This window comes from Dermacentor andersoni, chromosome 3 (genome assembly GCF_023375885.2).
Source record: "Dermacentor andersoni chromosome 3, qqDerAnde1_hic_scaffold, whole genome shotgun sequence".
NCBI classification, from domain to species: domain Eukaryota; kingdom Metazoa; phylum Arthropoda; class Arachnida; order Ixodida; family Ixodidae; genus Dermacentor; species Dermacentor andersoni.
Window position 1 is genome coordinate 51,284,561 of NC_092816.1, and position 18,749 is coordinate 51,303,309.

Genomic DNA, 18,749 nt, shown 5'->3' on the forward strand with positions numbered 1-18,749 from the left:
TTCGAGAAGCTTCTGGTACGAAAATGAGCGTCTTGCCCAGAGCGATAACCTTTAACGTTTGTTAGCCGCTGAAATGCATTCACCGGATAAAAAAAAATCCTACATGTTCTTAGCCATAGCTTAAGAAACGCGAATGCGCAAACCGTGAAAAGCCTACTGTAATTCACCTTAATCCACATTAATCCTCTTCTCGTGCATGGTGACAGACGTATCGAAGCCAAGACACTCCATTAGCAATCATTCTGTTGTTATGCGGACGCGTCTCGCCAGGCCTGAGGACGCCAGAATCGCCGAACGATCTTTCAGATTTTCAGGTGAGCTTAGAGGAAGTGAGAGCTCATTTCAATGATTACTGGCGCGGAACGAGAGTGAGCGCGTAGCCGTCACGAAAAGTCATGCTCAAGCGAGAGAGGTGGATGCCGCCACGTTTGACAAGGCTACTTCTTTGCGTCCGTGCTTTGCGAGCGCCGACTAAATTCCGAAAATAGCGAAGGCACGCTACGCGCAAAGCTATGGCTTTCTGCGCGTGCGCAGTGTGGGCTCGCTATATTTTAGCGTTTAACATGATGCCGCTTACGCTATGCTGAAGCTGTCTAATGGTATTACTAGGAAGCCAAGACATTACGTTTTCGTTACATGCGGTTTCAGCAAGCGAACCCCCTTATGCTGACCTGCCATTGGATATATTGAGGAGAAACATGTTATTTTAGGCATACTTTCCTTGCTTGTGAAGTGGTTATTTTAAAGGTTGTGAAGGAATATCTAAAATGTATCTTCCTTAGATTAGTATGTTGGTGTGTCTTATAATGGAAATTATATATAAAGACGAAATTTGCAGGCTATCCAGTACACGTACGGGAGCTTTTAAACAAGTCCTTTGGTAGCAGTCTCTATTAATCTGGCTCCATTGGCAATACCGAAAACCGTAGCGTGTTGATCGATATTGGAAAACCGGATTCTGTATATTGGTGTGTCTTATAATGGAAATTATATATAAAGACGAAATTTGCTGGCTATCCAGAACACGTACGGGAGCTTTCAAACAAGTCCTTTGGTAGCAGTCTCTATAAACCTGGCTCCATTGGCAACGGTTGGAATCCTTCGGTGGTGAGTCGATACTGGAATGCCGAATTCTGCGGATGCACGAAATTTCGCGCATTGTCTGCTATAGTAGTTGGTGAACCAGGATAGTGTGGGGACCCGAGTGCGGAAATGCGCAGACAAAAACGACCAACCCTGCCCCTACCGGAAAATGGGTCTACCCGAAGCTTGTCCTGTGTGCACCTGACCTTCGTCACGGTTAAGTAATCCACAGGTAACGATGCCGGATTGCTTCGGCCTCACGCTCCCTATCTCGGGATCTTCTCGTTGCTGTCGAATTGCTTGGGCACGAGCGGCTCTAGCGGCTCTATCGCCGTGCCCTTCCACGGGCGAATTGTCGCCGCTGCTCGTCGAAGCTTCTCCGTCTTCGGGAGAACGCACAATTTGTGGCCATCCCATCCGCTGTCCGAGACTGAACTTAACGGAAACGAAGCCGGCGCAGTGCGCGAGAACCCATTTTCTGCCTTTTTCCTCCCCGGCGGAAGCGAAACTGCTCTGATTGGATGCACGCGCCTATGCAGCTGGAAAACTTGGTAATGACTCACAGTGCGGTGCCGGCACAGCTGTCAACTCACGAATATGCACTTTCCCGCAGCTGCCGTGCTCTAGGAGCAACTTAACTCTTTTGCGAGACCAGGACAACGACACTCGTCAACCGATACAAGTTTCGCTTGAAATATATTTCTCACATGTATGCCAAACAGACGAACAGCTACGTCAAAACGAAGCTGTATAAGCGACTTTTCGCATTGTTCATAAGTACTAAGCGTCTCTCAGTACCTATGATAACGATTCCCCACCTGACGCCACCTGCGCGTTGTCACTGACGCCATGGCCATACTGTCGCTTAGGGGCTCCTACGAAGGCGGCATTGCAGAACAATGCCACCAGCTTTCACTGCCGCAGCCGCAGAATCTCCTAGATTGCCTCCAACGTGAATTTGGTGAAAGGCAACGGGAGAAGCGGAAATTGCAGATTAGTGGGGAAAGAAACAACCTCCCAACAAAAGTCATTCTACATTACAGTCAGGTATATGCAAAGTAAGTTTTATTTTATAACAAATAGTAAATAAGTTTGAAAACCAACTTGGCAGCTCCCACACAAGCTACCGTGGCAGCATCGAAGTGCGAACTTCCACCGCCGTCGAGTACTCCTGCGCAGTCGTCGTCATACCGTCATCCTCATCCCGTCGTCGTGCCCAGTTGTGGGAAGCTGCAACGAGGATGACGCAATGACCGCAACCGAATGACGACAGCGTGATGACGAAGGCATGACGACAATTTAATCACTACAACAAAATGACGGCCATAGAACGACTACGATAAAATGACGGTGACTCTGATGAGGGCGAATTGTCGACGGTCGGAACATGCCGCCGCAGTGGTGATGATACGCCACAGCATTGGCAGCTACAGCGGCAATACGGCGGAAGAATGGCGATGACATGACCACGAAGAAAAGAGGATGGAGAGAGAAAACTCGCGACCCTTCGCAAAAATTGTGGCCATGCATTATCATATCAAGTTCATAAGGACCGATTCGTTGGCCCGTGACGTCAGGGTATTGTTACCTCTCAACACAACCAAAGGCTATAATTAGACGTTCGCCTCGAGTCAACCTGCACCCATCCATCAGTGCCTACCAAGAACTCAACGCAGCACTGACACCGACTGCTGACGGGTCCAAGAAGAAATATCTTTTCGCTAGTGCGAATGGTCGCGGCAGATGCTATCTAGTATGCTTAGATGAAAAACATTCAGATTTATTAGGGCGAAAGTCTTACGCTGCTCGTTGCGCAATGGCCTTGAAAGAAACTCTACGAATAGCACAGAGGCTAACCAGATGAGGTGTCCAGTTGTACTCTGCGGAAGGAAATGGGGTAAGGGCCGAAAAGATAAGAAGACAAGAGGAGATTTAAAAGGTACAACGAATTAATGATAACAGTGTCATGAAGCCGATGAAATGACGACGACGGCATGACAAGGCCGTCGTGTTCGGAGTGGAGCCATGCGCGGTTCCAGTACGGTATGTCCGGATGTCCCGGCCCCTCCCCCTCCCACATCCCTTAATATTTCGGTGCGCGTTTCCAGTGTAGGGCACATAAGACACTCACCAAGTGCTCCTTCTCGATTGTTCTTTTTATTTGTGCTGTTGAAACAAGAAAAGTTGGATGAGTATTGAAGACATCTGGACTGTGTGTAATCTCGTCATAAAGGAAGCTGGCATGTATGTTGGACTCGGCTATCCCAACTAGCCAAGGAGGGACAAAGATTAATAATGGGGAGGCAGAGGGGAGGGGGGGGGGGGGGAGTGACAGACACGATGCACCTCCCTCCGTGCCTGGTGTCCACAGCTTCATTGACGTGGAGGAGATTCCAAAGGCGTTGACCATTTGCGTATATATTCGTTGAATAGGTAGTTCACCTTCTATAACTTAAGTTGTATGAGTATACGTTGTAGAAGTTGTTCTTTATTGTACGATATTAGCTGCTGTGAGTTAGCTCATGCTATTCATTGCACATTTATTTTTCTTTGATGTACGTAATAATAGGATGTCTCGTGTTCAGTCGTTTCACTATTAGACCTCCTTCTTTTGGGGGGCTTTTTACAAGGTGCATGCTTCTGATTGACGAAAATGAAATTGAAATTTAAAAATAAATTTTAACTTAAAGATGTTTCAGAGGTGGCTGTTAAGTAACGCGTGCAGAAAGCTTCTCCTTTGGCAGTGGCAACTTATGCTTAGGAGAATGGTGAATTGCTATATTTGATAGGTTGACAATTACTACAGCACAAACAACGAACAAAATCGGACAACCACTCGCATTCTTCCCGTGAAATGTAACACCCACAAGTGCCAAGCGCAGTTCATTCGTACAGAGGTAACGTCCCGTAACAAAGATGTGATAGCGAGGCACTTAATGGATGCACTGTATATTAAAAAAAAGAAAAAAGCGGAAACATGTTCGTGCGCCAGCCACGACTGGCCCTTTTAGATAACGAACTTGCTCCTTTACTTATCTGACTATTGCGTTATTGGAATTCGGTGTGTTTTGCTAGGTACTTATCTGACTGCGCATAATTCCTATAAGTATGCGCGAGAAGAACGTTGGCGTCTTCTTCAAGCGGTTGTTTCCGGCCACGGCGGCCGCATTCCGATGGGGGCGAAATGCGAAAACACCCGTGTACTTAGATTTAGGTGCGCCTTAAAGAACCCCAGGTGGTCGAAATTTCCGGAGTCCTCCACTACGGCGTGCCTCATAATCAGAAAGTGGTTTTGGAACGTAAAACCCCCTAATTTAATAAGCGGTTGTTTCCAATAAAGTAATAACCGCAGATTCAACGTGCCCGATCGGAATATATACACAACGATGCTTACCAGGCAGTGTTCACCCACAGCTCATCTGGCTCAAGGATGCCCCCAACGAATAGATCTGCATTTCAATGTTCGTTTGAACGCAGCCAGCGTTATAGGGGTTGAATCAGGCAAGCTCACCTGCTGCGCCATTTGTAAGGAGTACCCATACTCTCCTTCGAGGCGCAGATGGGACATTCCACGCGATTGCCAATGGGTGCAGCGCATACGCAACGGGAGGCCATCTCTCCTGGTGTGCTCTCTCTCTCGTCGCACCGCGGCTCTCCGCGTCGCCTACACCTCGTCCTATCCACCTGCGGTCAACGACCTGCATTCGCGGGCCAGCTTCCCCCATCTACCTTTTACTCCTGCGGGCGAAGGAGTCTAAACCATCGTTCCAAAATGGCACCGCCGCACCGCAGCCGAGTATGAGCTTTCGGCGATAACGCACGAGCAGCCGCTATAGCAGCAGCAGTGGCAGCCACGGTCAGGAAAATCCAGCATGGCTCGTAAAGAGAGCTTCTATTAAAAATTGTGGTAGAACCCATCTCATGATGGACTGCCGAATGAGCTTCACAACGTAATGGCACCGTCGAATCGAGCGATGTATGGTGCCTGTACTGCAGTGGCACTCCTCTTTCGTGCTTCACTAAGAACAGTCGGCGCTGTCCAGAGCCACCACCGCAGAAGCAAGATTGTGCAAATTTTCACCCCCGCGAACCTAAAATTCGCAGGATGCTTAAGCTTCACATTTAACAATGGAAAGCGATGGCTTTCCAAGATCTGCTGCCCACGCTTCCCGGCAACTCTCCAACACTCTCCAGTTAACGTAATATGTACAACGCTTTACATTATCAGGACTATTTTCTACTTGAGCCAATTTGTTTCGTATTGTTGGAAAAGAGCTGAAGTATGATGTATTTGCGACGCGCGGTGCACTCGAAGCGTCGTGTTAGTGCTGAATATAACTGTGGGGTATTGCATGCCAAAAGAAGCGTTTGATTACGAGGCACGACTTAGTGGAGGACTCCGCATTCATTTTGATCGCCAGGAGATCTTTAACATGGAACTAATGCACGAGACATGGGCGCCTTTGCAGTTCGTCTCCATCAAAATGCGTCCACCCCGTCGAGGGTTTGATCCCGCGTTCTGGCGATTAGCAGCGCAAGTCCGTGGCCACGAAGCCGCCGCGGCGGCTTGGTGTTCAAGTAAAACTCTTGCTTGGGCTAGTTGGCTCATGCTTCAAGTAGTAAAGGCAGGGCGCAGAAGACCAGGACTCGAGAAGAAGAACACAAACGACAGGCGTACGCGCACAGGCAGTACGGCTGCAAAGATGTAAGCGATAATACTGTCACGTTGTAATGACGGTGAAGAACACAGAAGCAAATTTTTGAATCACGAAACTAAATTTTTACTGGGCGCTGCTGCGCCCGCCAAAGCAAGTCACGCTTAAAGACAACAATAGAGGCGAGCACCGTCGACGATCGTCGAAACCTTATGTGCGAGTCAAACGCGTCGCCTATTTGTGCAGTCGCAATCTTTTTGATCGTGAACACGGGAGCGCGTGGCTTTCGATACGACCACCGCAGTTAAGCGGCGCCTCACAATGTCTGTGCGCATGCGCCGCGAGATTAGCTTCCCTTCGCGCGCAAACACGTCATCGGAGCGCTCGCTTTTCGTCTGCTAGCTATTTTTTTGTTTCCTCAGCGGTGACCGAATTATCGCTGTAAGCAAAATCGAGATGTTTGCAGTTTAAATAATGTGTTCCTCATTCATGGCGTTACGCTAATTACCTGGAACTCGTTACCTAGATTTCCTTTTGTTTTTCCCGGGTTCTTTTAGTAACACAACGCAGGAAACAGGCTAAGGAATACACACGTCCGACCTTTTTGTTGTACTTTTCACAAGATATTGAAACGCTTAGAGAAGTAACACCTTTAAACAGCAATTATTCGCTTTTTGAATTTCGCTAATATTTTGTGATATTCCCCTTTGCAGCAACCGATGCTGCCATTCTAGACGGTAGTGAAGAGTAGACGGCAAGCACTCATTTATTATTTGCTCTTTGACGCTCCAACCCTTGGCAACCAAATCAACGTGAGACTCTCCTGTGTGCCTTAAATAGACTGGATGACAGACCATTTACGGAAGCGAAGATCTTGGGAGCCTGGCCTCACAGTTCATTAGCCCAGAAAGCAGTTCGAGCGCTTTTTCGCTACCTGAGGGCAACAGACTTGAGTGCCCGACTATAGACATCCTACACCTAACTTCCCTCTCTCGCTCTTTCACTGCCCATTCCCCTCCCCACGTGTAGGGTAGCAAACTGCACTCAGTCTGGTTAACCTCCCTGCCTTTCCGTCTTCCCTTCTCTCTCTCACTCTCTACCCACAGCTCTCAGCAGTCGCCGAGTAAATATGGTGCCGCAACATGGCTGCTTTTATGCACCCCCACACATTTTCGCAGGTGTTCATGTTATCGCCCTTGGCCGGTCAGCGGAGCAGATGGACCCTACTAGTCTTTAGGTGCTCTTTCTCTGCCTTCGCAGTGTGCAAGCACGCAAGGCTGTGCAGGAACACAAAATCACCATCCGGGAAAGCGGTGTGGGCGTAAGAGACGAGCATGCCGTCCAAGATTTCGCTACAGCGAATTTCGCTCTGCTAATTAAGGGCGCCCTCCATGCGGCGCAGAGGCTCGAGACCACGCAGTGACACCGCGTCGACACGTGTCGACGCCGGTGCTTCGACACGTGTCTGACTGGCTCGACACTGACTGGCTCGTCAACTGTCTGACTGACGACACTGACTGGCTCGTCAACTGCACAGAAATCATTTTAAATTCAGTCCTTCACGCAAAATAAAGTCCGCATAGAAAAAGTTCTTACCGTGTCCCTCTCGCTCGCCGCGCGCGCACGCGTTCCTTTAGACGCATTAGACGCGTTCGCCGGTCCGAGAAGAATACTCGACGCCAGTCATCGGAAATCCACGAGACGTGCGCTTCGGCAAATCGCAATCGTGACGCCTTGTTCGAAGCAGTGAGCACGGAATTTCGAATGACCACAGAACTTCGCGGACAAGCAGCCCTGAGGCATCGCCATACGCTAACAATCCAGGAGCTCCCACACCTCCGTCGCAGACTGAAACGGGTTCTCCGCGAAAGCAGCTACCACAAGCCCGTCCTCTTCATCCGTCGTTGCCCTTGGTCGATGCTTGTGTGGGGCGTCCAAAATGCGGTGCCCTTGCTCAACGCTTGGATAATCCTAGTGACAGTCTTTAGCGGCCTCTGCACCAGGGCACCGATAGAGCGCAGTAAATATCTCTTGAGGGAATGGTGGACCATAGCTCGCCTCTCTTCTCAACAACACGGGCCATGCTGAGGTTCAACAGCTGCTCTGACCAATGTGGTAATGTGAACAAATACATATGTATACCACAAGTATAATACGCATTCCTGGCAATAGACTAGCCACAGACCAACAGTGGTCTTCAGGAGGTCAGCAAGTAATAGCATACTTTCAAGTATGCTATAAGTAAGCTCTTAAGCTGATTAGCTCGCCATCTAGTTAAGAGTAGTCAAAGCAGCATTTATTGATAGCAGACCAGTTTAGAATAGCGTTTGTCGCCTTACTACATTAGGCTCAATCACACTTAAGGGGCGTTAGGTTAAAAGACAGGGCGCCGTCTGGTGCCTGATGACAAACATATCGAAGCCAAGACAATCCATTGGCAACCTTTCTGTTGTTGTTATGCGGACGCGTCTCGCAAGGCCTAAGGACGCTGAACGATCTCATAAATTGAATGTGCTATGCGTTCATAACTACGCTTTCAGGTGAGCTTAAAGGAAGTGAAAGCTCATTTCAATAGTTACTGGCGATCAACGAGAGTGAGTGCGTACCATCACGAGAATTCACGGTGAAGCGGGAACCATGAGTGCCGCCATGAGTGCCGCCATTTCCTAGCGTCCGTGCTTTGCGAACGTTAGCGTCTCGCGCTAAATTCTGAAAACAGCGGAGGCACGCTATACGCAAAGTTGCTATCGATTTCTGCGCGTGCGCAGTTTGGCCCCGCTATACTTTAACGTTTAGCGTGATGCCACTTACGGTATGCTAAAAGTGTGTAATGGTATTTTACTAGGGAGCGAAGGCAATAATGTTTTGTTACATGCGGTTTCAGCAAGTGGCCCCCTTATGCTGACCTACCCATACATGTTTTGGGGCGAAACATGTATCAGGCATATTTGCCTTTCTTGTGGAGTGGTTCTTTTAAAGGATGTGAAGGAATGTTGAAAATATATTTCAGCGCGTAGGAACGTTGGTGTTTTTTACAAAGCAAATTATATATTAAGACGAAACTTGTGGACTACCCTGACCATTTTTGGTGGCTTTTCGAGATGTCATTTGGTAGCAGTGCCCATAAACCCGGCTCCATTGGCAGTATATGGTAATGTTCACGCTGAATACTTATTGGAATGCCATGATCTGTGGATATACGAAGCAGCTCCCATTTTGTGCTATGGTAGTTGGTGAACCAGGACGGTGAAGAACTCGAATGCGCAAATTCACAGACAAAAACGACCAACCCTTCCCCTACCGGAAAATGGGGGTAAGCGAAGCTTGTCCTGTGTGCGGGCCTTTTGAAGATGTCATGTGGTAGCAGTCTGTATAAACCTGGGTTCATTAGCACTGCTTTGATTTGTAAATTAGTCGAGCAGTTATTGGAATACCGAAATTTGTGGATACATAAGGTTGCTCGCATATTGTGCTATGGTAGTTCGTGAACCAGGATAGTGTGTAGTCCCGAATGCGGAAATGCGCAGACGAAAGCGACCAACCCTTCCCCTACCGGAAAATGGGGGTAAGCGAAGCTTGTCCTGTGTGCAGGCCTTTTGAAGATGTCATGTGGTAGCAGTCTATAAACCTGGGTCCATTAGCACTGCTTTGATTTGTAAATTAGTCGAGCAGTTATTGGAATACCGAATTTTGTGGATACATAAAGCTGCTCGCATATTGTGCTATGGTACTTGGTGAACCAGGACAGTGTGGAGTCCCGAATGCGGAAATGCGCAGACAAAAACGACCGACCCTTCCCCTACTGGGAAATGGCGGTAAACGAAGCTTGACCAGTGGGCACATGACCTTCGTCACGGTTAAGTAATCCACAGGTAACGGTGTCAGATTGCTTCGGCCTCACGCTTCCTCATCTTGGTATCTCGGTATAACGGCTCGCGCGGCGAACCGACGGCAAGCCCTTTCACGGGCGAATACTCGCTGCCACTCGTCGAAGCTTGTCCGTTCTTCGGGAGAACGCACAACTTTTGGCCGCGTCATCCAATTTCCGAGAGTGAATTGAACGGAAACGAAGCGGCGCAGCACGCGAGAAATCATTTCCCGCCCTTTTCCTTCCCGGCGGAAGCAAAACGGCTCTGATTGGATGCGCGCGCCTATGCACCTGGAATACTTGGTAATGACTCACGCTCCCGTGCCGGCGCAGCTGTAGATTCAAGAATGCGTCCGTTCCCGCAGCTGATCTGCTCTAGGAGCAACAGGCCTTTCATGCGTTGCCACGACAACGCTACTCCTGAGCCAGTACGAGCTTAGCTTGAAGAATATTTCGCACATGCATGCCAAATATACGAACTGCTAAGTCAAACCGAAGCGGCATAAGCGACTTTTCGCATTGTTCACAAGTGCTAAGCGTCTCTTAGCAGCTATTATGAAAATTCACCACCTGATGCCGCCTGTGCGTTGTCACCGACGCCATGGCCATAGATTCGCTTAGGGACTCCGACGAAGGCGGCATTGCTGAACAATACCACCAGCTTTCACTGCCGCAGCCGTAGGATTTCCTCGATTACCTCCAACGTGAATGCGGTGTAAAGCGACGGGAGAAGCACCAATTACAGATTAGTGGGGAAGAAAGCAACCCCGCAAGAAGTCATTCTATCTTACAGTGAAGTATACGCAAGGCATGTTTTCTTTTATAACAAATGTTAAGTAAGTTTGAAAGCCAACTCAGTGACGGCACCCACACAAGCAGCCGCGGCAGCATGACAGCGTCAACCTCCGCCGCCGTCGAGAACAACTGCGCAGCCGTCGTCATACCGTCATCCTCGTGCCGTCGTCGTGGCCAGTTGTGGGAAGCTGCGGCGAGTATGACGCAATGAGCGCAACGGAATGACGACGGTACCGTAACGACGAATACATTGCAGCTGAATCACTAAGACAAAAAATTACGGCCATAGAACGACTGCGATAAAATGACGTCGACTTTCACGACGGCGCAATGTCGACGGATGTAACATGCCGGCGATATGGTGAAGATACGCCACCGCATCGGCAGCTACAGCAGGAAAACGGCGGAAGAATGGCGGTGATGTGACAACGAAGGAAAGAGGATGGAGGGAAAACTCGCGACTCTTCGGAAAAATTGCGGCCATGCATTATCATATTAAGTTGATAAAGGCAGATTCGCTGGCCATTAACATCTGTGTATTGCTACGTCTCAGCACGGCCAAAGCAGCAACCCCCCCCCCCCCGCCATACATCAGTGCCAACCAACAAGTCAGCGCAGCTTTGACACCGTCTGCTGATTGGTCTACAAAAGGCACCCTCCTCCCCCCCCCCCCCAACTGCGCCGACTTTGGATTGAAAGGGCGCTATTCTGCCACATATTCCATATGATCGGACGGGGGGATGCTTCGCAGTTGGGGTGCTGCAGATTGTTGCGATAGCATGGGTATGGTATCGCAACCGATTTGACGATTGTGATTGGCTGCGATACATTCATCAGATTCCGTAGTCGAGTCGCCTAGGGAAGGTAACGGCATTAAAATGAGATTTTTCGTGCAGTGGGTCCTATGCCTCCTGATGTGAAGTCGGACGATTAACATGGTGTTTGCATGGAACCATGGGCTTCGGTAGTTGCAGTCGTATAACTAATGTCAAATAAACTCGTTTTCCTTCAATTACCTACAGGACATACTCGGAAGATTAACATCCTTCTTCATGGAGTGGGCTTTCGTAGTTGCAGTCATGTAACTAATGTCAAATAAACCGCTTTTCCTTCATTTTCCTATTGGACTTAATCGTCTTTGGGCAACGTGGATTCCATGCCCTAACTCCACCTCGAGCCTCAAAAGTATACATTCACGAACAACCAGGAAGGAATGCATGTTGTCTGCCGCAGTGGCATAGCGAAAAAGAGAAGAAATAAAAAAATAAAAATATTTTGCTATCGCGAATAGTCGCGGCAGATGCTATCCTTATTGTATCTAGTAGGTTGCAGTGAAACACATTCAGATTTATTAAGCCGAAGGTCTTGCTGATCGTTGCGCAATGGCTTTAAAGAAACGCTACCAAAGGCAGAGAGGTTAACCAGAGGAGTTGCCCAGTTGGCTACTGTGCAAAAGGGAATGGGGTAAGGGCCTAAAAGATAAGAAAACAACGGGAGATGTAACAGATGCAGCGAAGTAATGATAACAGTGTCGTGAAGCCGATGAAACGATGACGAAGAATGACGACCACGGTATGACAACGACGTCGTGTTGGGGTTGGAGCCATGCACGGTTCCAGGGCGGGATGTCCAAATGTCCAAATGTCCCACCCCCCTTAATATTTGTGTGCGCAGTTCTAGTATATGGCACGTAACGCGCTCCTGAGGTGCTCCTTCTTGGTTTTTCCCGTCATTCGCTCTAGAGATAGAAACAAGAAAAGTTGGATGAGTATTGTAGAGATCTGGACAGTGTGTAAACTCGCCATAAAGAAAGCTGGCACGTGTGTCGGACGCGGCTATCCCAGCCAACCAAGAAGGGAAAAAGATTAATGAAAGGGAGGCGGAGGAGGGAGGGATGTGACGGACACGATGTACCTAGTTGCATTGACGTGGTGGAAATTCCAAAGGCGTTCACCATTTGCGTTTATATTTGTCGAATTGATAGTTGATCATTTATAACTTAAATTGTATGCGTATAAGTTGCATAAGTTGTTTTTATTGTACGATACTAGCTATTCTGAATATACCTGATGGTGTTGATTGCACGTATACTTTTTTTATGAAGTACGTAGTAATAGACGGTCTCGCGTTCGGTCTTTTGAGTATGAGACCTCTTTATGTATTTATGCCTGTGAAGAAATGCATCCTCCGGATTTGCGAAAGTAAAATTTAAGTTGCAACAAATACCGAAACGTAAAGCTGTTGTAGAGGTGGCTGTTAAGTAACGCGTAAAGAATGCTTCTCTTTTGGCCATAGCTAATTACGGTTAGGAAAACTGTGAATTACGGTAGTTGGTGTATGCTGACAATTACTACAGCGCAAACAGCGAACAAAATCAGACAACGACTCGCATGTATCCGTGAACTCTAAGACCTAGAAGTGCCAAGCGGAGTTCATTAGAACACAAGTAATATCCCGTGAATGCGCAAATATGCGCAAAGCTGTCATAACTTGCCTGGCATGCGCAGTGTGGCCCTGGTATACTTTAACGTTTGACGTGATGCCACATACGCTATGCAGAAATTGTCTAATGGTATTATAAGGTAACCAAGGCATTACGTTTTCGTTATGTGAGGTTTCAGAAAGCGACCCCTTTATGCTGACTTACTGATATATGTTTTCCGGCAAAACATTTAGTTTCAGACATATCTGCCTTCCTTTTGAAGTGGTTATATTAAAGGATGTCAGGTAACACACAAATTTATTTTCTTTACAATACTATATAGATGTTTTTAATAACGCAAATTATATATGAGCACCAAATTTAGATACTACCCAGACCAGGTTCGGGGGCTTTGGAACGTGTCGTTTGGTAGCAGTCTGCATAAGTTTGGCTCCATTGGCGATGCTGCAGGGGATGTTCCCGTGAGGAAGTTATTGGAATGCCGAATTCTGTAGATAAATGAAGTTGCTCAGATCTTGTCCTATGGTAATTGGTGAACCAGGTTTTGAAACAGTCACTATAAACCTGGCTCCATTGGGAATGTGGTGAAGACTTGTTTGTCGAGTAGGTATTGGAATACCGAATTCTGTGGATACACGAAGTTGCTCGCATTTTGTGCTATGGTAGTTGGTGGACCAGGATAGCGATGATGCCCCAAAGTTTCCATCGAGTAAGTTATTGCAATACCGAATTCTGTAGATAAACGAAGTTGCTCGCATTTTGTGCTACGGTAATTGGTCAAATTATATATGAAGACGAAATTTGCATACTATCCAGACCACGTTCGGGGGCTTTGGAACGTGTGGTTTGGAAGCAGTCTGTGTAAGCCTGGCTCCATTGGCGATGATGCTCCGTGGTTTCCATCGAGTAAGTTATTGGAATACCGAATTCTGTAGATAAACGAAGTTGCTCGCACTTTGTGCTATGGTAACTGGTGAACCATGTTTTGAAGCAGTCACTATAAACCTGGCTCCATTGGCAATGTGGTGAAGATTTGCTTGTCGAGTAGGGATTGATATACCGAATTCTGTGGATACACGAAGTTGCTCGCATTTTGTGCTATGGTAGTTGGTGAACCAGGATAGTGTGGAGCCCCGAATGCGGAAATGCGCAGACAAAAACGACCAACCCAGCCCCTACCGGAATATGGGGCTAAGCGAAGCTTCTCCCGTGTGCACCTGACCATTACGGTTAACTAATCCACAGGTAACGGTGCCGGATTGCTTCGGCCTCACGCTCACTCAGCTCGGGATCTTCTCGTTGGTTTCCGATAGCCTGGGCTTGAGCGGATCTAACGGCTCGATTGGCGCGCCGAAGGCGAGCCCTTTCACGGGCAATTTCTCGTCGCCGCTCGTCGAAAGCTGCCCGTTCCTCGGGAGAACGCACAACTTGTGGCCGTCCCACCCACTTTCCAAGACTGAACTGAACGGAAACGAAGCAGGCGCAGAGGTCGAGAAACCATTTCCCGCCCTTTTCCTCCCCAGCGGAGGCAAAACGGCTCTGATTGGATGCACGCGCCTATGCAGCTGGAACACTTGGTAATGACTCACACTGCGGTGCCGGCACAGCTGTCTACTCACGAATCCACCCTTTTCCGCATCTGCCCTGCTCTAGGAGCAACTGCGCTCTTTTGAGTGGCCACGACAGTGCCACTCCTGAGCCGATACAAGCTTCGCTTGAAGAATATTTCGCACATGTATGCCAAACATACGAACAGCTGCTTCAAAGCAAAGCTGTATAAGCGACTTTTCGCAATGTCAACGAGTACTAAGCGTCTGTTAGCAGCTATTATGACGATTCTACCCCTGACGCCGCCTGTACGTTGTCACCGACGCCATGGCCATACTGTCACTTAGGGGCTCCGACGAAGGCAGCATTGCTGAACACTGCCACTCATTCATTCACATTTATTTTTCTTTCATGTACGTATTAACAGGATGTCTAGCGTTCAGTCTTCTGACTATGAGAGATCCGTCTGTATTTATGTATTTTACAAAATGCATGCTTCAGTGTTACGAAAATAAAATTGAAATAAAAATTGAAACTCAAAAATGTTTCAGAGGTGGCTGTTAAGTAACGCGTAGAGGAAGCTTCTCCTTTAGCCATAGCAACTTTTGCTTAGGAGGATGCTGAACTACACTAGTTGGTATAGGTTGACAATTACTACAGCGCAAACAGCGAACAAAATCGGACAACCACTCGCATGTGTCCGTGAACTGTGAGACCCAGAAGTGCCAAGCGCAGTTCAATAGAACAGATGCAATATCCCGTAACAAAGATGTGACAACGAGGCAATTGATGGAGGCACTGTATATATAAAAAGAAGCCAAAGCGTGTTCGTGAGCCAGCCACCACTGGCCCTTTTAGACAACGAACTTGCTCCTTTAGTTATCTGACTATTGCTTTATTGGATGTCGGTGTGTTTTGCTAGGTAGTTATCTGAAGGCGTATAATTTCTAAGCGCATGCGTGCGAAGAAGGTCGGCGTCTTCATCAACTTGTTGTTGCCAATGAAGTAATAGTGGCAGATTAAGCGTGGCCTCTCGGAATATATGCACAGCGATGCTTACCAGGCATTGTTCAAACGCGCCTTCTCATCTCGCCCAGGCATGCCTCGAACGAATAGCTCTGCAATGCAAGGCACCTTTGAACGCAACCAGCGTTGTAGGGGTTGAATGAGGCAACCTGACCTGCTCGCCATTTGTATGAAGTACCCATCCTCCCCTTCGAGGCGCAGATGCGACGTTCCACGCGATTTACAGGGGGCGCAGCGCGTGCCCAACGTGAGGCCCTCTCCTCTGGTGCCCTCTCTCTCGTCTCGTCGCTGCGCTCCGCGTCCGCCTCCACCTCGACATCTCCACCAGCGGCCAACGGCCGGCATTCGCAAGCCGTCTTCCCCATCTAGCTTTTACTCCAGTGGGCAAAGTAGACTGAACGGTCACTTCCAAAATGGCTGCACCGCCCTCCCGCAGCCGAGTGCGAGTAATTTGGCGATAACGCGCAAGCAGCAACCAGCAGAAAGAGGCGGCAGTCACGGTCAGGAAAGTCCTGGATGGTTCGCAAAGGAAGCTTCGCTTTAAAATTGTGGTAGAGCCAACCTCATGATAACCATCACTGGTAGTAGCTATAAATCAGTATAGTGATACAACACAGTGCCACCGTCGAGACAAGTTATTTGTACTATTCTAGTTATTTGTATTACTAGTCCCACTGCAGTGCACACACTGAGGTGTACTCCAGTGGGACTCCTCTTTAGCGCTTGCCTAAAAGCACTCGCCGCCATTAGAGCCGCCACCGCGAAGCCTGCGCACGGCCTACAAAATGCATGGGGCGCCTGTGCGTGCGAACGCTGAGAAACGCGTCTAAGGGTGTGCGAATATTCGACACTTTCGAATAGCGAACCCAATAGTGCCCTATTGGATTCGGTATTCGAATGGAATATTTACTATTCGTAAGTGCGAATATTTTTCGATTACTTTTCGGGTATTTCAAAACGTAAACTGCGCCTAAGTAAGTATAAAACACGCACAAGCACAAGTGCGGTAGATTTTCACCACAGCGGGCGTAGTAAAGACGTAAAACATCGTAACTTGCCAAGTAGAGCAGGCTGCGTCACGTTTAACGTCAAATGTCGCTAAACTCCAAATGCTGCCTTTATGGTGACTGAAAAGCTCGCTAAATTTAGCGGCTTTGTCACGAAGTTACGGACCCTGTCCGCCTCCGCTACCGACTCCCCAGCATCCTCAAAACAGAGAAGGTCACGTGTTTCTTAAGGGGGATTCGCCGCGCTCGCATGCGTGCACCCCTCCAGCTTTTTGCAAAAGCCGCGGAGGAAGCTTACCTCCACGGCATCAGCCCGCCTAACCGCGACAACTGACCATATAGGTGTGTGCGAATATTCGATACTTTCGACGGAGACTTCAGTAAAACATGAAGACCTCTGTTAGCCGCTGAAAGCTCTAAATAGAGCAATAAAGTTTTTCCTTCCTTCCTTCGAATAGCGACTCGAATAGTGTTCTGTTTGATTCGATCGTCGAATCGAGTAGTCACTGTTCGTAGATGCGAATATTTTTCGAATACTTTTCGAATATTTTGAAACAATAGAATTGGATGCGAACGTACGCAAAATTTCACCCCCGCGGGCTGTTACGTTTCGCCTACGACGCGCGGTATAGCCGGCGCGGATGCAACGGACGCCGGGGCTTCGTTCAAAGCGGCGGACATTTTGGCCCGTTCAGCGCCGCCGATACGCCTCCCCGCCATGCGCGTCCAGGTGTGTTTCAGTGCCACGTGTCTTCGTGTGTGCGTGTGTGTGTGTGTGCATGTTGGTGCCCACGCTTGTCAAAGCGCGGCAGCCAGGGAGAGGAGCTCCCCAAGTGTGAAGCGAGGAGGTCTGACTGGCGCCGGCCAGGCGGATGCGTCACTACACTCGTCCCAACGTGTCTCTCAGCCTGTCCGTGCCGCGCGTCACGTGCGCCTCTATCAGGCGTTCCCTCTTGCCCTCGACTCCGAGACTATAAAAGCAGCTGCCCCCGGACGCCGAGAGAGGCTCCGATTTCTGCTGTTGAGTAACGTGCTCTCCCATCTCTCCACTTCGGTCGACCTGACCGGCCGCTCTTTTGCGATGCTAGAATAAACAAGTTGTTCTGTTAGCAGTCGACTCATGCTTTGCCAGGACCTTCGGATGCTTCCAGTTGTGCCCCAGGCCGCCAGGCCAACGCTACCCTTGGGGCTTGCGACCCATTTGCAACAACGGGTGTCAGCGCCGGGATTACAAACAGCTGGTTGCCAGCGGTGAGATCGCGACAACGGAGGCCAGCAGCGAAGATATGCGGTTGACTGTATGCTGAGCAGCACAACGACCATCCGGGAGCAGTGCAACGAGCCCTGTGTGATGACTGGTTGCCTGCAGCGGAACGACTGCGCCGAATTCTTGGCTGCATGGTTTGGTGAGTGCGGGACTTTCTTCTTCTGAGTTTTGCCAGGCTTTTGTTAGTGTCAGAAACAGAGCTGGTAATTGTGGTTGTCGTTGCTGCCGGGTTAGTTTGCGGCAAGACAATAGTAGGCAGTAGAGAAAGCAGCATTCAGAGCAGCCATGGATTTGAAGTCGTTGCGCAAACCGAAATTGCTGGAGCTTGCAAGAGAGTTGGGTCTGGATGTCTCAGACAAACTCAGAAAACCAGAACTGCTAAGGGCTATTCTTGAGTTAGAAGCGGAGGATGACGAGCTGTCGGAATGCCTTGAGACCATTGAGGAGAGGGCAAAAAGACAGGAGCGCGAACTTAAAGAACAGAAAGAGAAAGATGAGCGTAAACGAAAAGAACAGAAAGAAAAAGAAGAGCGTGAACGTAAAGAACAGATAGAACGAGAGCAACAAGAGAAAGAAAGAGAGCGCGACCGTCAACACGCTTTGGAAATGAAGCGTCTCGAGTTAGAGATGGAACGCGCTCGTAATGGAAGTCAGGCACACGGTGCAGGAGAACGAGTATTGTTCAAAATGACTGACCTGATGCGGCCGTTTAAGCTTGGAGAGGACATTGGTTTGTTCCTGGTTAACTTTGAGCGAACGTGCGAGAAGCAGGGGTTCTCTCGGGAAACGTGGCCACAGCGCTTGCTCACTTTGTTACCCGGCGAGGCGGCCGACGTAGTCGCTCGCTTGAAGAGAGAGGAGGCAGAGGATTTCGACCAAGTGAAATCGAGTCTGCTAAAAAAGTACAGGCTGTCAGCGGGAACCTTCGGTTCCCCCAATCAAGTTCCTCAGGACACTCCCAATAAAGTTCTTGTCACTGTCACTGTCACTGTCAGCGGAGGCTTTCCGTCGGAAGTTTCGGGAAAATGAGAAAGGTAAAAGTGAGTCATATACAGAG

General features: G+C 48.8%; 1 long non-coding RNA gene across 1 annotated transcript in view; it reads left to right on the forward strand.

Annotated features, from left to right (window-relative positions):
* The first annotated feature begins 246 nt into the window (after nucleotides 1-246).
* LOC129387824 (uncharacterized) overlaps nucleotides 247-18,749 on the forward strand; it is a 28,034-nt gene continuing 9,531 nt past the window's right edge. Inside the window, exon 1 of the long non-coding RNA XR_011892993.1 lies at nucleotides 247-314. This is a non-coding gene — a long non-coding RNA (uncharacterized lncRNA). The remainder of the gene's footprint in view (nucleotides 315-18,749) is intronic.